This window comes from Nomascus leucogenys, chromosome 7b, assembly GCF_006542625.1.
Source record: "Nomascus leucogenys isolate Asia chromosome 7b, Asia_NLE_v1, whole genome shotgun sequence".
In the NCBI taxonomy this organism is placed as follows: domain Eukaryota; kingdom Metazoa; phylum Chordata; class Mammalia; order Primates; family Hylobatidae; genus Nomascus; species Nomascus leucogenys.
In genome coordinates, this window is record NC_044387.1 from 39,503,398 (window position 1) to 39,523,480 (window position 20,083).

The 20,083-nt window shown below is 38.6% G+C and overlaps 1 pseudogene; it reads right to left on the minus strand.

Annotated features, from left to right (window-relative positions):
* The window catches only part of LOC100590699, a 39,693-nt pseudogene that overhangs the window by 15,247 nt on the left and 4,363 nt on the right, over positions 1-20,083 (minus strand).

Consider the following 20,083-nt stretch of genomic DNA (forward strand, 5'->3'; position numbering starts at 1 on the left):
TCAGGAATGAAGCCGCAGACCCTCGCAGTGAGTGTTACAGCTCATAAAGGTAGTACGGACACAGTGAGCAGCAGCAAGATTTATTATGAAGAGTGAAAGAACAAAGCTTGCACAGCGTGGAAGGGAACCTGAGTGGGTTGCCACTGCTGGCTCGGGTGGCCAGCTTTTATAACCTTATTTGGCCCCACCCATGTCATGCTGATTCGTCCATTTTACAGAGTGCTGATTGGTCCATTTTACAGAGTGCTGATTGATCTATTTTTACAGAATGCTGATTGGTGCATTTATAATCCTCTTGCTAGACAGAAAAGTTCTCCAAGTCCCCACCTGTCCCAGAAGCCCAGCTGGCTTCACCGCTCAAGTTTATTCACGAACATAATTTTACCAACATATTTTATACCTTAATTTTGTTTTTGCACATTAATGGTTTTTACTTTCAGAATGAAGAACTCCCTTTAGCATTTCCTGTAAGATGAGTCAGGTAGTGGTGAATTCTCTCAGGTTTCCTTTGCCTGGAAAACATTTTATATCACCTTCATAATAAGTTTGCTAGGTACACTATTCTTGAATGACAGTTTTGTTTGTTTTTTAACTTTTATTTTAGGTTTGAGGATACACGTGAAACTCCTGTCATTGGAGTTTGTTGTGCAGATTATTTCGTCACTCAGGTATGAAGCCTAGTACCCAATAGTTATTTTTTCTGCCCCTTTCCCTCCTCCCACCCTCCACACTCCAATAGGCCCCAGTGTCTGTTGTTATCTTCTTTGTGTTCATGAGTTCTTATCATTTAGCTCCCACATATAAGTGAGAATGTGCGGTATTTTGTTTTCTGTTCCTGTGTTAGTTTACTAAGGATAATAGCTTCCAGCTCCATCCATGTTCCCACAAAAGACATGATCTCATTGTTTTATGGCTGCATAGTATCCCATGGTATATATGTAGCACAATTTCTTTATTCAGTCTATCATTGATGGGCATTTAGGTTGATTTCATGTCTTTGCTGTCACGAATAATGTTGCAGTGAACATTTGTGCACATATATCTTTATGGTAGAACTATTTATATTCCCCTGGGTATATACCCAGTAATATGATTGCTAGGTCTAATTGTAGTTCTGCTTTTAGCTCTTTAAGGAATCACTATACTGCTTTTCACAATGGTTGAACTAATTTATACTCCCACAACAGTGTATAAGTGTTCTCTTTGCTCTGCAACCTCACCAGCATCTGTTATTTCTGACTTTTTAATAATGGCCATTCTGCAATCATTAAAAAGTCAGGAAACAACAGGTGCTGGAGAGGATGTGGAGAATTAAGAACACTTTTATACTGTTCGTGGGACTGTAAACTAGTTCAACCATTGCGGAAGTCAGTGTGGCGATTCCTCAGGGATCTAGAACTAGAAATACCATTTGACCCAGCCATCCCATTACTGGGTATACACCCAAAGGATTACAAAACATGCTGCTATAAAGACACATGCACACGTATGTTTATTGTGGCACTGTTCACAATAGCAAAGACTTGGAACCAAGCCAAATGTCCAACAACGATAGACTGGATTAAGAAAATGTGGCACATATACACCATGGAATACTATGCAGCCATAAAAAATGGTGAGTTCATGTCCTTTTTAGGGACATGGATGAAACTGGAAGTCATCATTCTCAGTAAACTATCGCAAGGACAAAAAATCAAACACCGCATGTTCTCACTCATAGGTGGGAATTGAACAATGAGAACACATGGACACAGGAAGGGGAACATCACACTCCGGGGACTGTTGTGGGGTGGGGGGAGGGGGGAGGGATAGCATTAGGAGATATACCTAATGCTAAATGATGAGTTAATAGGTGCAGCACACCAACATGGCACATGGATACATATGTAACAAACCTGCACATTGTGCATTTGTACCCTGAAACTTAAAGTATAATAATAAAAAATAATAATAATAATAGCCATTCTGACTGGTGTGAGATGGTATCTCATTGTGATTTTGATTAGCGTTTTTCTAATGATCAGTGATATTGAGCTTTTTTTATATGCTTCTTGGCCACATGTATGCCTTCTTTTGAAAAGTGTTTGTTCATGCTCTTGGGCAATTTTTTAACGGGATTGTTTTTCTCTTGTAAGTTTGTTTAAGTTTCTTATAGATGCTGGATATTAGACCTTTGTCAGATACACAGTTTGCAAAATTTTTCTCCCATTTTGTAGGTTGTCTATATACTCTGTTGATAGTTTCTTCAGCTATGCAGGAGCTCTTTAGTTTAATTTGATCACATTTTTCAATTTTTGCTTTTGTTGCAATTGCTTTCAGTGTCTTCATCATGAAATCTTTACCCATTCCTATGTCCAGGATGATATGGTCTAAGTTATCTTCCAGGATATTTACAGTTTTTGGTTTTACATTTAAGTCATATGACTAGTTAGTTATCCCAGCACCATTTATTGAATAAGGAGTCTTTTCCCCATTTTTTTTATTAATTTGAACTTTACTGGTTTTATACATTTCTTATGAAATTGTCAGACTCATATAACATTGTGTTGTTTTTCTTTCTCCTCTGTGCATATTGCTTTTTTCTAAACTTTATTTTAAGTTCAAGGGTAGGTGTGCAGGATATGCAGGTTTGTTATATAGGTAAACGTGTAATGGGGGTTTATTACACAGATTATTTGATCACCTTAGGTATTAAGCCTAGTATCCATTAGTTATTTTCCCTGATCCTCCTTCTCCTGCCACCTTCTACCCTCCAATAGGCCCCAGTATGTGTTTTTCTCCTCTGTGTGTCATGTGTTCTCATCATTTAGTTACACTTATAAGTGAGACCATGCCATATTTGGTTTTCTGTTTCTGCATTAGTTCGATAAGGATAATGGCCTCCAGCTCCATCCATGTTCCCACAGAAGGCATGATCTCATTCCTTTTTATGGATGCACAGTATTCCATGGTGTATATGTACCACATTTTACTTATCCAGTCTGTCGTTGATGGTCTTTGCTATTGTGAATAGTGCTGCAATGAACATACACATGCATGTGTCTTTATAATAGAATGATTTCTATTTCTATGGGTATATACCGAGTAATGGGATTGCCGGGTCAAATGGTATTTCTATCTTTAGGTCTTTAAGGAATTGCCACACTGTCTTCCACAATGGCTAAACTGATTTACACTCCCACCAAAAGTGTAAAAGTGTTCCTTTTTCTCCATAACCTCACCAGCATCTGTTATTTTTTGACTTCTTAATAATGGCCTTTTAACTGGTGTGAGATGATATCTCACTGTGGTTTTGACTTGCATTTCTCTAATAATCAGTGATGTTGAGCTATTTTTCATATGTTTGTTGTCCACGTAAATGTCTTCTTTTGAAGTGTCTGTTCATGTCCTTTGCTCACTTTTTAATGGGTTTTCTTTCTTGTAAATTTGTTTAAGTTTCTTATAGATGCTGGATATTAGACCTTTATCAGATGCATAATTTACAAAAATTTTCTCCCATTCTGTTGGTTTTCTGCTTATTCTGTTGATAGTTTATTTTGCTATGCAGGAAATATTTAGTTTAATTAGGTCTCATTAGTCAATTTTTGTATTTGTTGCTATTGCTTTTGGTGCCTTCTTCATGAAATCTTTGCCTGTGCCTATGTCCTGAATGTTATTGCCTAGGTTGTTTTCCAAGGTTTTTATAGATTTGGTTTTTACATTTAAGTATTTACTCCATCTTGAGTTAATTTTTTGTATATGGTGTAAAGAAGGGGCCCAGTTTTAATTTTCTGCATATGGCTAGCCAGTTATTGAATAGGGAATCCTTTCCAGATTGCTTGTTTTCATCAGGTTTGTCAAAGATCAGATAGTTGTAGGTGTGCAGTTTTATTTCTGAGTTCACTGTTCTGTTCCACTAGTCTATGTGCCAGTTCTTATACCAGTACCATGCTATTTTGGTTACTGTATCCCTGTAGTATAAAGTCAGGTAGTGTGATGCCTCCTGCTTTGTTTTTTTGTTTTATTGTTTTATTGTTTTCTTAGAATTGTCTTGGCTATTCAGGCTCGTTTTTGGTTCCATACGAATTTTAAAATAGTTTTCTCTAATTCTGTGAAGAATGTCAATGGTCGTTTAATGGGAATAGTAGATTCTTCATGATATTGATTCTTCCTATCCATGAACATGGAATGTTTTTCCATTTGTTCATGTCATCTCAGATTTATTTGAGCAGCGGTTTGTGATTCTCCTTGTAGAAATCTTTCCCCTGCCTTATGAGCTGTAGTCCTAGGTATTTTATTCTTTTTGTGGCAATTGTGAATGGAATTTCACTCATGATTTGGCTCTTGCCTTGACTGTTTTTGGTGTATAGGAATGCTAGTGATTTTTGCACATTGATTTTGGATCCTGTGACTTTGCTGAAGTTGTTTACCAGCTTAAGAAGCTTTGGGCTGAGATAATGGAGTTTTCTAGTTATAGGATCATGTCATCCACAATGAGAGATAGTTTGACTTCCTCTCTTCCTATTTGAATGCCCTTTATTTCTTTCTCTTGCCTAATTGCCCTGGCCAGATATTCCAATGCTATGTTGAATAGGAGTGGTGAGAGAGGGCATCCTTGTTTTATGCCAGTTTTCAAGGGGAATGCTTCCAGCTTTTGCCAATTCAGCATGATGCTTGCTATAGATTTGTCATAAGTGGCTCTCATTATTTTGAGGTATGTTCCTTCAATACCTAGTTTATTGGGGGTTTTTTACATGAAGGAATGTTGAATTTTATCAAAAGTCTTTTCTGCATCTATTGCGATAATCATGTGGTTGTTTGTCTTTAGTTCTGTTTATGTGATTAATCACACTTATTGATTTGCATATGTTGAACCAACCTAAGGCCTACTTGATTGTGGTGGATAAGCTTTTCGATGTGCTGCTGGATTTGGTTTTCAAGTATTTTGTTGAGGATTTTTGCATCAATGTATATCAAGAATATTGGCCTGAAGTTTTCTTTTTTGTTGTATCTCTGCCAGATTTTGATATCAGGATGATGCTGGCCTCATAGAATGAGTTAAAGAGGAATCCCTTTGTTTCAATTTTTTGGAATAGTTTCAGGAGGCCCATTGCTGCTTTTTGTCAGCTTTTTCAGAGGTCAGATGGTCATAGGTATGCTGCCTTTTTTCTGGGCTCTATATTCTGTTCCATTGGTCTATGTTACTGTTTTTATACCAGTACCATGCTGAAGCAGTTTTCTGGCTGAGACTATGGGGTTTTCTAGATTTAGAATCATGTCGTCTACAAACAGAGATATTTAGACTTTCTCTCTTTCCATTTGGAGCCCTTTACTTCTTTCTCTTGCCTGACTGGTCTGGCCAGGACTTCCAATAATATGTTGAATAGGAGTGGTAAGAGAGAGCATTCTTGTCTTGTGCCAATATTCAAAAGGAATGCTTCCAGCTTTTGACCATTCAGTATGATGTTGGCTGTGGATTTGTCATAGATGGCTCTTATTATTTTGAAATATGTTCCTTGCACACTTAGTTTATTGAGTTTTTAACATGAAGGGGTGTTGAATTTTACTGAAAGCCTCTTCTGCCTCTATTGAGATGAGCATATGGCTTTTGTCTTTAGTTTTGTTTATGTGATTAATCACATTTATTGATTTGCGTACATTGAATCAACCTTGCATCCCATGATGAAATAGCTTTTTGATGTGCCGCTGGATTTCATTTGCAAGTGTTTTTGTTTTCTATTTTTTGAGGATTTTTGCATAGATACTCATCAAGGATATTATTGGCCTGAGGTTTTCTTTTTTTGTTGTGTCTGTGCCTGATTTGCATGTCAGGATGATGCTTCATAGGATGAGTTGGGGAGGAGTCCCTCCTACTTAATTTTTGGAATAGTTTCAGTAGGAATGGTACCAGTTCTTCTTTGCACATCCAGTAGAATTCAGCTGTGAATTCATCTGGTGCTGGGCTTTTCTGGTTAGTAGGCTATTTATTACTGATCCAATTTTGGACCGTATTATTGGTCTGTTCAGGAATATTGTCTATTCCTGGTTCTGTCTTGGGAGGGTGTATGTGTCCAGGAATTTATTCTTTTCTAGGTTTTCTAGTTTGTGTACATAGTGGTGTTTTTAGTAGTTTCTGATATCTATTTTTATTTCTCTGGGGTCAGTGGTAACATCTCCATCATCATTTCTGATTGTATTTATTTGGATCTTCTCTCTTTTCTTCATCAATCTAGCTAGTGGCCAGTCTGTCATAACTTTTTCAAAAAACCAACTCCCCAACTCCTGGATTTATTGATCTTTTGAATGGTCTTTCGTGTCTCTATTTCCTTCAATTCAGTTCTGATTTTGGTTATTTCTTGTTTTCTGCGGAATTTGGGGTTGATTTGTTTTTGCTTCTTTGGTTCTTTCAGTTGTGATGTTAGATTATTAATTTAAGATTTTTCTGCCTTTTTGATGTGGACACCTAGTGCTATGAAATTCCCTTTTAACACTGCTTAGCTGTTTCCCAGAGACACTGGTATGTTGTATCTTTGTTCTCATTTGTTTCAAAGAACTTCTTGATTTCTGCTTTAATTTAATTATTTACCCAAAACTGATTCAGGATCATGTTGTTTAATTTCCATGTAATTGCATGGCGTTGAGCAATCTGCTTAGTCTTAACTTCTATTTTAATTGCACTGTTGTCCAAGAGTGTGTTTGGGATGGTTTTGGTTCTTTTTCATTTGCAGAAGATTGTTTTATGACCAATTATGTGGTCAGTTTTAGAGTATGAATCATTTGGTGATGAAAAGAATGTATATTCTATTGTTTTGGGGTAGAAAGTTCTGTAGAGGTCATTAAGGTCCATTTGGTCCAATGTTGAGTTCAGGTCCTTAATATCTTTAATTTTCTGCCTCAATGATCTATCTAATACTCTCAGTGGAGTGGTGAAGTCTCCCAATATTATTATGGGGAATCTACACCTCTTTGTAGGTCTCTAAGAACTTCCCTTATGAATCTGGTTACTCCTGTGTTGGGTGCATATATATTTAGGGTATTTAGGTCTTCTTGTTGAATTATTTACTATTATGTAATGCACTTCTTTGTCTTTTTTTTTTAGTTATTTACATTTTTAATGTAATTTTACAATCCTGGATCCCAAAAAGTCTTAGCTTGAATTTGCTTTTCTTTTTGTTTAATATAATTTAAGTTTTACAGTACATGTGTACAACGTGCACGTTTGTTACATATGTATACATGTGTCATGTTGGTGTGCTGAACCCATTAACTCGTCATTTAACATTAGGTATATCTCCTAATGCCGTCCCTCCCCCCTCCCACCACCCCACAACTGGCCCCGGTGTGTGATGTTCCCTTTCCTGTATCCATGTGTTCTCATTTTTCAATTCCCACCTATGAGTGAGAACATGCGGTGTTTGGTTTTTTGTCCTTGCGATAGCTTGCTGAGAATGGTTTCCAGCTTCATCCATGTCTCTACAAATGATATGAACTCATCATTTTTTATGGCTGCATAGTATTCCATGGTGTATATGTGCCACATTTTCTTAATCCAGTCTATCATTGTTGGACATTTGGGTTGGTTCCAAGTCTTTCCTATTGTGAGTAGTGCCACAATAAACATGCGAGTGCATGTGTCTTTATAGCAGCATGTTTTGGAATCCTTTGGGTATATACCCAGTAATGGGATGGCTGGATCAAATGGTATTTCTAGTTCTAGACCCCTGAGGAATTGCCACACTGACTTCCACAATGGTTGAACTAGTTTAAAGTCCCACCAACAGTGTATAAGTGTTCCTATTTCACCACATCCCCTCCAGCACCTGTTGTTTCCTGACTTTTTAATGATGGCCATTCTAGCTGGTGTGAGATGGTATCTCATTGTGGTTTTGATTTGCATTTCTCTGATGGCCGGTGATGATGAGCATTTTTTCATGTGTCTTTTGGCTTCATAAATGTCTTCTTTTGAGAAGTTTCTGTTCATATCCTTTGCCTACTTGTTGATGGGGTTGTTTGTTTTTTTCTTCTAGATTTGTTTGAGTTCCTTGTAGATTCTGAATATTAGCCCTTTGTCAGATGAGTAGATTTCAAAAATTTTCTCTCATTCTCTAGGTTGCCTGTTCACTCTGATGGTAGTTTCTTTTACTGTGTAGAAGCTTTTTAGTTTAATGAGCTCCCATTTGTCAATTTTGGCTTTGGTTGCCATTGCTTTTGGTGTTTTAGACATGAAGTCCTTGCACATGCCTATGTCCTGAATGATATTGCCCAGGTTTTCTTCTAGGGTTTTTATGGTTTTAGGTCTAACATTTAAGTCTTTATTCACTCTTGAATTAATTTTTGTATGAGTTGTAAGGAAGGGATCCAGTTTCAGCTTTCTACATATGACTAGCCAGTTTTCCCAGCACCAATTATTAAATAGGGATTCCTTTCCCCCTTGCCTGTTTTTGTCAGGTTTGTAAAACATCAGATAGTTATAGATGTACGGCATTATTTCTGAGGGCTCTGTTCTGTTCCATTGGTCTATATCTCTGTTTTATTACCAGTACCATGCTGTTTTGATTACTGTAGCCTTGTGGTATAGTTTGAAGTCAGGTAGTGTGATGCCTCCAGCTTTGTTCCATTGGCTTAGGATTGACTTGGCAATGCAGGCTCTTTTTTGATTCCATATGAACTTTAAAGTAGTTTTTTCCAATTCTGTGAAGGAAGTCATTGGTAGCTTGATGGGGATGGCATTGAATCTATAAATTACCTTGGGCAGTATGGCCATTTTCATGATATTGATTCTTCCTATGCATGAGCATGGAATGTTCTTCCATTTGTTCGTATCCTCTTTTATTTCATTGAGCAGTGGTTTGTAGTTCTCCTTGAAGAGGTCCTTCAGGTCTCTTGTAACTTGGATTCCTAAGTATTTTCTTCTCTTTGAAGCAATTGTGAATGGGAGTTCCCTCATGATTTGGCTCTCTGTCTGTTATTGGTGTATAAGAATGGTTGTGATTTTTGCACATTGATTTGTATCCTGAGACTTTGCTGAAGTTGCCTATCAGCTTAAGGAGATTTTGAACTGAGACAATGGGGTTTTCTAAATATACAATCATGTCATCTGCAAACAGGGACAATTTGATTTCCCCTTTTCCTAATTGAATACCCTTTATTTCCTTCTCCTGCCTAATTGCCCTGGCCAGAACTTCCAACACTACATTGAATAAGAGTGGTGAGAGAGGGCATCCCTGTCTTGTGCCAGTTTTCTAAGGGAATGCTTCCAGTTTTTGCCCATTCAGTATGATATTGGCTGTGGGTTTGCCACAGATAGCACTTATTATTTTCAGATATGCCCCATCAATACCTAATTTATTGAGTTTTTAGCATGAAGTGTTGTTGAATTTTGTCTGAGGCCTTTCCTGCATCTATCAAGATAATCATGTGGTTTTTCTCTTTCATTCTGTTTATATGCTGGATTATGTTTCTTGATTTGCATATGTAGAACCAGCCTTGCATCCCAGAGATGAAGCCCACTTGATCATGGTGGATAAGCTTTTTCATATGCTGCTGGATTCACTTTGCCAGTATTTTATTGAGGATTTTTGCATCGATGTTCATCATGGATATTGGTCTAAAATTCTCTTTTTCTGTTATGTCTCTGTCAGACTTTGGTATCAGGATGCTGCTGGCCTCATAAAATGAGTTAGAGAGGATTCCCTCTTTTTCTATTGGTTGGAATAGTTTCAGAAGGAATGGTAACAGCTCCTCCTTGTACCTCTGGTAGAATTCGGCTGTGAATCCATCTGCTCCTGGACTTTTTTGGTTGCTAAGCTATTAATTATTGCCTCAAAATCAATGTACAAAAATCACAAGCATTCTTGTACACCAATCACAGACAAACAGAGAGCCAAATCATGAGTGAACTCCCATTCACAATTGCTTCAAAGAGAATAAAATACCTAGGAATCCAACTTACAAGGGATGTGAAGGACCTCTTCCAGGAGAACTACAAACCACTGCTCAATGAAATAAAAGAGGATACAAACAAATGGAAGAACATTCCATGCTCATGGGTTGGAAGAATCAATATCGTGAAAATGGCCATACTTCCCAAGGTAATTTATAGATTCAATGCCATCCCCATCAAGCTACCAATGACTTTCTTCACAGAATTGGAAAATCTACTTTAAAGTTCATATGGAACGAAAAAAGAGCCTGCATCGCCAAGTCAATCCTAAGCCAAAAGAACAAAGCTGGAGGCATCACTCTACCTGACTTCAAATTATACTACAAGGCCACAGTAACCAAAACAGCATGGTACTGGTACCACAACAGAGACATAGATCAATGGAACAGAACAGAGCCCTCAGAAATGATGCCGCATAGCTACAACTATCTGATCTTTGACAAACCTGACAAAAACAAGAAATGAGGAAAGGATTCCCTATTTAATAAATGGTGCTGGGAAAACTGGCTAGCCATATGTAGAAAGCTGAAACTGGATCCCTTCCTTACACCTTATACAAAAATTAATTCAAGATGGATTAAAGACTTAAATATTAGACCTAAAACCATTAAAATCCTACAAGAAAACCTAGGCAATACCATTCAGGACATAGGCGTGGGCAAGGACTTCATGTCTAAAACACCAAAAGCAATGGCAACAAAAGCCAACATTGACAAATGGGATCTAATTAAACTAAAGAGCTTCTGCACAGCAAAAGAAATTACCATCAGAGTGAACAGGCAACCTAGAGAATGGGAGAAAATTTTTGCAACCTACTCATCTGACAAAGGGCTAATATCCAGAATCTACAATGAACTCAAACAAATTTACAAGAAAAAAACAAACAACCCTATCAAAAAGTGGGCAAAGGACATGAACAGACACTTCTCAAAAGAAGACATTTATGCAGCCAAAAAACACATGAAGAAATGCTCATCATCACTGGCCATCAGAGAAATGCAAATCAAAACCACAATGAGATACCATCTCACAACAGTTAGAATGGCCATCATTAAAATGTCAGGAAACAACAGGTGCTGGAGAGGATGTGGAGAAATAGGAACACTTTTACACTGTTGCTGAGACTGTAAACTAGTTCAACCATTGTGGAAGTCAGTGTGGTGATTCCTCAGGGATCTAGAACTAGAAATACCATTTGATCCAGCCATCCCATTACTGGGTATATACCCAAAGGACTATAAATTATGCTGCTAAAAAGACACATGCACACATATGTTTATTGCGGCACTATTCACAATAGCAAAGAGTTGGAACCAACCCAAATGTCCAACAACGATAGACTGGATTAAGAAAATGTGGCACATATACACCATGGAATACTATGCAGCCATAAAAAGTGATGAGTTCATGTCCTTTGTAGGGACATGGATGAAACTGGAAAACATCATTCTCAGTAAACTATCACAAGGACAAAAAACCAAACACCGCATGTTCTCACTCATAGGTCGGAATTGAACAATGAGAACTCATGGACACAGGAAGGGGAACATCACACTCCAGGGACTGTTGTGGGGTAGGGGGATGGGGGAGGGATAGCATTAGGAGATATACCTAATGCTAAATGACGAGTTAATGGGTGCAGGAAATCAACATGGCACATGGATACATATGTAACAAACCTGCACATTGTGCACATGTACCCTAAAACCTAAAGTATAATAATAAAAACAAAACAAAAAATTTTAGTGGGGAAAAAACCACATCCAACAAACAAACAAAAAATAAAAATAAAAATAAAAATTATTGCCTCAATTTCAGAGCCTGTTATTGGTCTATTCAGAGATTTAACTTCTTCCTGATTTAGTCTTGGGAGGGTGTATATGTCCAGGAATTTATGCATTTCTTCTAGATTTTCTAGTTTATTTACGTAGTGGTGTTTATAGTATTCTCTGACGGTAGTTAGTATTTCTGTGGGATTGGTGGTGATATCCCCTTTATCATTTTTATTGCATGTATTTGATTCTTCTCTCTTTTCTTCTTTGTTAGTCTTGCTAGCGGTCTATCAATTTTGTTGATCTTTTCAAAAAACCAGCTCCTGGATTCGTTGATTTTTTGAAGGGTTTTTTTGTTCCTCTATTTCCTTCAGTTCTGCTCTGATCTTAGTTATTTCTTGCCTTCTGCTAGCTTTTGATTGTGTTTGCTCTTGCTTCTCTAGTTCTTTTAATTGTTATGTTAGGGTGTCAATTTTAGATGTTTCCTGCTTTCTCTTGTGGGCATTTAGTGCTATAAATTTCCCTCTACACACTGATTTATATGTGTCCCAGAGATTCTGGTATGTTGTGTCTTAGTTCTCATTGGTTTCAAAGAACATCTTTATTTCTGCCTTCATTTCATTATGTATCCAATAGTCATTCAGGAGGAGGTTGTTCAGTTTCCATGTAGTTGAGCAGTTTTGAGTGAGTTTCTTAAACGTGAGTTCTAGTTTGATTGCACTGTGGTCTGAGAGACAGTTTGTTATAATTTCTGTTCTTTTACATTTGCTGAGGAGTGCTTTACTTCCAAGTATGTGGTCAATTTTGAAGTAGGTGTGGTGTGGTGCTGAAAATAATGTATATTCTGTTGATTTGGGGTGGAGAGTTCTGTAGATGTCTATTAGGTCCACTTTGTGCAGAGCTGAGTTCAATTCCTGGATATCCTTGTTAACTTTCTGTCTCGTTGATCTGTCTAATGTTGACAGTGGGGTGTTAAAGTCTCCCATTATTATTGTGTGGGAGTCTAAGTCTCTTTGCAGGTCTCTAAGGACTTACTTTATGAATCTGGGTGCTCCTGTATTGGGTGCATATATATTTAGGATAGTTAGTTTTCTTGTTGAATTGATCCCTTTAGCATTATGTAATGGCCTTCTTTGTCTCTTTTGATCTTTGTTGGTTTAAAGTCTGTTATATCAGAAAGTAGGATTGCAACCCCTGCCTTTTTTTGTTTTCCATTTGCTTGGTAGATCTTCCTCCATCCCTTTATTTTGAGCCTATGTGTGTCTCTGCCCGTGAGATGAGTTTCCTGAATACAGCACACTGATGGGTCTTGACTGTTTATCCAATTTGCCAGTCTGTGTCTTTTAATTGGAGCATTTAGCCCATTTACATTTAAGGTTAATATTGTTATGTGTGAATTTGATCCTGTCATTTTGATGTTAGCTGGTTATTTTGCTCGTTAGTTGATGCAGTTTCTTCCTTGCCTTGATAGTCTTTACAATTTGGTATGTTTTTGCAGTGGCTGGTACAGGTTGTTCCTTTCCATGTTTAGTGCTTCTTTCAGGAACTCTTTTAGGGAAGGCCTGGTGGTGACAAAATCTCTCAGCATTTGCTTGTCTGTAAAGTATTTTATTTCTCTTTCACTTATGAAGCTTAGTTGGGCTGGATGTGAAATTCTAGGTTGAAAATTCTTTTCTTTAAGAATGTTGAATATTGGCCCCCACTCTCTTCTGGCTTGCAGAATTTCTGCCGAGAGATCAGCTGTTAGTCTGATGGGTTTCCCTCTGTGGGTAACCCGACCTTTCTCTCTGGCTGCCCTTTACATTTTTTCCTTCATTTCAACTTTGGTGAATCTGACAATTATGTGTCTTGGAGTTGCTCTTCTCGAGGAGTATCTTTGTGGTGTTCTCTGTATTTCCTGAATTTGAATATTGGCCTGCCTGGCTAGATTGGTGAAGTTCTCCTGGATAATATCCTGTAGAGTGTTTTCCAACTTGGTTCCATTCTCCTCATCACTTTCAGGTACACTAATCAGACGTAGATTTGGTCTTTTCACATATTCCCTTATTTCTTGGAGGCTTTGTTCATTTCTTTTTATCCTTTGTTCTCTAAACTTCTCTTCTCACTTCATTTCATTCATTTGATCTTCCATCACTGATACCCTTTCTTCCCATTGATAGAATCGGCTACTGAGGCTTGTGCGTTCATCACGTAGTTCTTGTGCCATGATTTTCATCTCCATCAGGTCCTTTAAGGACTTCTCTGCATTGGTTATTCTAGTTAGCCATTCGTCTAATTTTTTTTCAAGGTTTTTAACTTCTTTGCCATGGGTTCAGACTTCCTCCTTTAGCTCAGAGTAGTTTGATCATCTGGAGACTTCTTCTCTCATCTCATCAAAGTCATTCTCCATCCAGCTTTTTTCCATTACTGGTGAGGAGCTGCATTCCTTTGGAGGAGGAGAGGCACTCTGATTTTTACAGTTTCCAGTTTTTCTGCTCTGTTTTTTTCCCATCTTTGTGGTTTTATCTACCTTTGGTCTTTGATGATGGTGACATACAGATGGGGTTTTGGTGTGGATGTCCTTTCTGTTTGTTAATTTTCCTTCTAACAGTCAGGATCCTCAGCTGCGGGTCTGTTGGAGTTTGCTGGAGGTCCACTCCAGACCCTGTTTTTGTGGATATCAGCAGGGGAGGCTGCAGAACAGCGGATATTGGTGAGCAGCAAATGTTGCTGCCTGTCATTCCTCTGTAAGTTTTGTCTCAGTGGAGTACCTGGCCGTGTGAGGTGTCAGACTGCCCCTACTTGGGGGTGCCTCCCAGTTAGGCTACTCGGGGATCAGGGACCCACTTGAAGAGGCAGTCTGTCCCTTCTCAGATCTCCAGCTGGATGCTGGGAGAACCACTACTCTCTTCAAAGCTATCAGACAGGGACATTTAAGTCTGCAGAGATTTCTGCTGCCTTTTGTTCAGCTATGCCCTGCCCCCAGAGGTGGAGTCTACAGAGGCAGGCAGGCCTCCTTGAGCTACGGTGGGCTCTACCCAGTTCGAGCTTCCCAGCCACTTTGTTTACCTACTCAAGCCTTGGCAATGGTGGGCACCCCTCCCCCAGCCTTGCTGCCTCCTTGCAGTTTGATCTCATACTTCTGTGCTAGCAATGAGCGAGGCTCCATGGGCGTGGGACACTCTGAGGCAGGCACGGGATATAATCTCCTGGTGTACCATTTGCTAAGACCATTGGAAAAGCACAGTATTAGGGTGGGAGTGACCCGATTTTCCAGATGCCATCTGTCACCCCTTTCTTTGACTAGAAAAGGGAATGACCTGACCCCTTGCACTTTCTGAGTCAGGCGATGCCTCACCCTGCTTCGGCTCATGCTCAGTGCACTGCACCCACTGTCCTGCATGCTCTGTCCAACACTTCCCAGTGAGAGGAACCCAGTACCTCAGTTGGAAATGCAGAAATCACCTGTCTTCTGAGTCACTCATGCTGGGAGCTGTAGACTGGAGCTGTTCCTATTTGGCCATCTTGGCTCCACCGCACAAATTTGCTTTTCTTTGTAACAAACAATTTTATTTCCCACCTTAAATTCTATATTTTCTTCATCTAAATTGATACCACAATCTATTCCAGTTTGGACAATTGAAACATCATCTTTATGGTGTTTCAATGAGGTTAATGATCCCTTCCAAATTACATGTCCCTTATGGGTTAATTTAAATTTTTTTTCTAACTGTCCCTTTTGGACTCTGCAGCAATCCACAGGAACTTTTTTCTTCCCTTCTGTTATAAAGAAGGTAGCTAGTATAGATGCTTCACCTACTGGGTGCTCTTCCACAGCACAGGGTAATCTGCTCCTCACTTCCTCTTTCAAATCTCCAACAACATGGTAAATTATTTTGTGAAGTTTAATTTTTACTCCTTTTTTGCAGTTGACTGTTGGATAACATTGCCTGTATTCACATTAAAGCCATATATAACACCATCAAATCTTTCAGCAAGGTTAATATCATTTGCACTTATATCACCCACTCCAAAATGTACTAATTCTAGTTCACACTCCTGTGATGCATCATAGGTATCTATAATGTTCAAAATGGCCTAAACAGATCATCAACATCACTTTTAATAATCACTAGGAAGTACATTTGAATCTCTTTCTATTTTCCCTCTTGGCTTTAAGGATGTTTGTTCTTTTCTTTCTAAATACTTTAGAAATGATCTCTCCTTCCACTGCACATTGCCATACTTCTCATGGGCTTTCCGATGTGCTTCTTGGTGTTCCTTTGACTTTTCTTCTATTATTTTCAGATCCTCTTGACTTTTCTCCTGTTCTTGTTCATACTTCTTCCAGTCAAAATTTCATGTGCCCTTAGCTCAGATACTACTTCAAGAATTTCATCTCCTTCAGAAGGAAGGTCTCTCCAGCTTATAATTCCCTCTGCCATGCTGGGATAGGGCTCATTGATTGTTTTTCCATTTTCATCAAACATTAAGCGTACTTTTGCCCAACTTTTTCCAGCAACCAGAATAGAGTCTTCTCTTAAAGTTCTTCTTTCAATTATAGCTGTAGTAACAGGTCCTCTTCCTTTGTGACTCTATTACTGTTCCTTACACTGGACCAGTGGGCTCTGCTTTCAATTCTAACATTTCTGCAGTTGTTCTTCTGCCAAAGCCATCAGATTATCACCCGCAAGTGCAGAGAAGGCAGTGTTTGAACATCACCTCCATGATCTTCACACACCACCTCAGAAGCCAGTAGCTCTTTTTTCACTTTCTCAGGATCAGCCTCAGCTTTGTCCCATCTATTTATGGCAAGGACAATAGGAAATTGAGCATCTTTGGCACGCTGAGTAGATTCCACACCCCATTATCTGCAGCTACAAACAAGATCACAATGTCAGTGACTTGAGCCCCTCTGCTGTCATTGCTGAGAAAGTAGCATGTCCTGGAGTATCAAGAAAAGTTATCTTTTCCCCAGAAGGCAGAGACACAAGAAAGGCACCAATTTGCTGAGTGGTGCCTCCAGCTTCCATTGTTGCCACTTGAGTTTTTCTCTTTTGTTTTCTTTTCTTTTTTGTTTCTTTTTATTATACTTTTAGTTCTAGGGTACATGTACACAACGTGCAGGTTTGTTACAAATGTATACATATGCCGTGTTGGTTCGCTGCACCCATTAACTCCTCATTTACATTAGGTATTTCTCCTAATGCTATCCCTCCCCTATCCCTCTACCCCATGACAGGCCTTAGTGTGTGATGTTCCCTGCCCTGTGTCCAAGTGTCCTCATTGTTCAATTCCCACCTATGAGTGAGAACATGCGGTGTTTGGTTTTCTGTCCTTACAATGGTTTGCTCAGAATTATGGTTTCCAGCTTCATCCATGTCCCTACAAAGGACATGAACTCATCCATTTTATGGCTGCATAGTATTCCATGGTGTATATGTGCCACATTTTCTCAATCAAGTCTATCATTGATGGACATTTGGGTTGGTTCCAAGTCTTAGCTATTGTGAATAGTGCTGCAATAAACATACATGTGCATGTGTCTTTATAGTTGCATGATTTATAATCTTTTGGGTACATAACCAGTAATGGGGTGGCTGGCTCGAATGGTATTTCTAGTTTTAGATCCTTGAGGAATCGCTACACTGTCTTCCACAATCATTGAACTAGTTTACACTCCCACCAACAGTGTAAAAGCATTCCTATTTCTCTGCATCCTCTCCAGCACCTGTTGTTTCCTAACTTTTTAATGATTGCCATTCTAAATGGTGTGAGATGGTGTCTCATTGTGGCATTGATTTGCATTTCTCTATGACCAGTGATGATGAGCATTTTTTGAGGTGTCTGTTGGCTGCATAAATGTCTTCTTTTGAAAAGTGTCTGTTCATATCCTTTGCCCACTTTTTGATGGGCTTGTTTGATTTTTTTCTTGTAAATTTGTTTAAGTTCTTTGTAGATTCTGGATATTAGCCCTTTGTCAGCTGGGTAGATTGCAAAAATTTTCTCCCATTCTGTAGGTTGCTTGTTCACTCTGATGGTAGTTTCTTTTGATGTGTAGAAGCTCTTTAGTTTAATTAGATCCCATTTGTCTATTTTGGGTTTTGTTGCCATTGCTTTTGGTGGTTTAGTCATAAAGTCCTTGCCCATGGCTATGTCCTGAATGGTATTGCCTAGGTTTTCTTCTAGGGCTTTTATGGCTTTGGGTCTAATATATAAGTCTTTAATCCATCTTGAATTAATTTTTGTATAGATGTAAGGAAGGGATCCAGTTTCAGCTTTCTACATATGGCTAGCTAGTTTTCCCAGCACCATTCACTAAATAGGGAATCCTTTCCCCATTTCTTGTTTTTGTCAAGTTTGTCAAAGATCAGATGGTTGTAGATGTGTGGTGTTATTTCTGAGGCCTCTGTTCTGTTCCATTGGTCTATATCTCTGTTTTGGTACCAGTACCATGCTGTTTTGGTTACTGTAGCCTTGTAGCATAGTTTGAAGTCAGGTAGCATGATGCCTCCAGCTTTGTTCTATTGGCTTAGGGTTGACTTCACAGTGTGGGTCTTTTTTGGTTTCATATGAACTTTATAGTTTTTTTTTTCCAATGCTATGAAGAAAGTCATTGGTAGCTTGATGGGGATGGCATTGAATCTATAAATTACCTTGGGCAGTATGGCCATTTTCAAAATATTGATTCTTCCTATCCATGAGCATGGAATATTCTTTCATTTGTTTTTGTCCTCTTTTATTTCATTGAGCAGTGGATTGTAGTTCTCCTTGAAGAGGTCCTTCATATCCCTTGTAAGTTGGATTCCTAGGTATTTTATTCTCTTTGTAGCAATTGTGAATGGGAGTTCACTCATGATTTGGCTCCCTGTTTGTCTGTTATTAGTGTATAAGAATGCTTGTGATTTTTGCACATTAATTTTGTATCCTGAGACTTTTCTGAAGTTGCTTATCAGCTTAAGGAGATTTTGGGCTGAGACAAATGGGTTTTCTAGATATACAATCATGTCATCTGCAAACAGGGACAATTTGACTTCCTCCTTTCCTAATTGAATACCCTTTATTTCTTTCTCTTGCCTGACTGCCCTGGCCAGAACTTCCAACACTATGTTGAATAGGAGTGGTGAGAGAGGGCATCCCTGTCTTGTGCCAGTTTTCAAAGGGATTGCTTCCAGTTTTTGCCCATTCAGTATGATACTGGCTGTGGGTTTGTCATAAATAGCTCTTTTTATTTTGACAGATACTTCCCACCAATACCTAGTTTATTGAGAGTTTTTAGTATGAAGGGCTGTTGAATTTTGTCGAAGGCCTTTTCTGCATCTATTGAGATAATCACGTGGTTTTTGTCTTTGGTTCTATGTATGTGATGGATTATGTTTATTGATTTGTGTATGTTGAACCAGCCTTTCATCTTAGGGATGAAGCCGACTTGATCTTGCTGGATAAGCTTTTTGATGTGCTGCTGGATTTGGTTTGCCAGTATTTTATTGAGGATTTTTGCATCAATATTCATCAGGGATATTTGTCTAAAATTCTCTTTTTTTGTTGGGTGTCTGCCAGGCTTTGGCCTCATAAAATGAGTTAGGGAGGATTCCCTCTTTTTCTATTGATTGGAAGTTACTGGTTCCTTGTTTTGTTCATTTGAGGAGAACATGGTTTCCTGTTTGCTATTGTTTTTTGTGGATGTATATCTGTGTCTTTGCACTGAAGGATTGGTTGTGTATTCCTGTGTTCCTTGTCTGACTTGTTTAGGTTTTTACTGGATATATTTGCTTAGAGGTTATTTATTGCAAGGTCATTGCCTCCTTTTCAGTTCTAGATGGCACCTTAATCCCAGGTTCACCTCAGCTCTAATAAACAATCAGAGTGCTGCCCTTTGCTAAAGGGAGAAGTCCAAAAGGGGATGTCCCAGCAATGTAGGAAGGCTAGTTAGGGGATCATGCTCAGGGGACATGTGGGACAAACTTCTGACAGTGTTGTGCTGCTGAATAGCCAACCTGATTTGGCATCTCCTTTGGCTGAGTGACACAGCAGAGTTTCCAGGGCTGGGCATGGTAGACATTGCTAAGCTCCTTTTGAAAACTCTGCCCACCAATACTTCACCAGGGCTTGAATCATTTTATCAACTCTATGGTAAGTAAAAGAATGAAAAGCTCAGAAGAATGGCAACTTTAGGGATTCAGAAAGTACTAAACAGCTATCTGGGTGCCCCCAGAATCTCTCAAGGATTTCACATCCTGTATTAATCCAATCTTTTTTTTTTCTGTTTCTAAGACATATTTTTACCATTCTTGTAAGTTCTGAGTTTTTATTTATGTCCTTTGGATGGATTTCACTCAAGGTGCATGGTTTATTAGTTGAGACAGTTTTGAAGCTTTTTTTTGTTTTTTGTTTGTTTTTTTGATGGCAG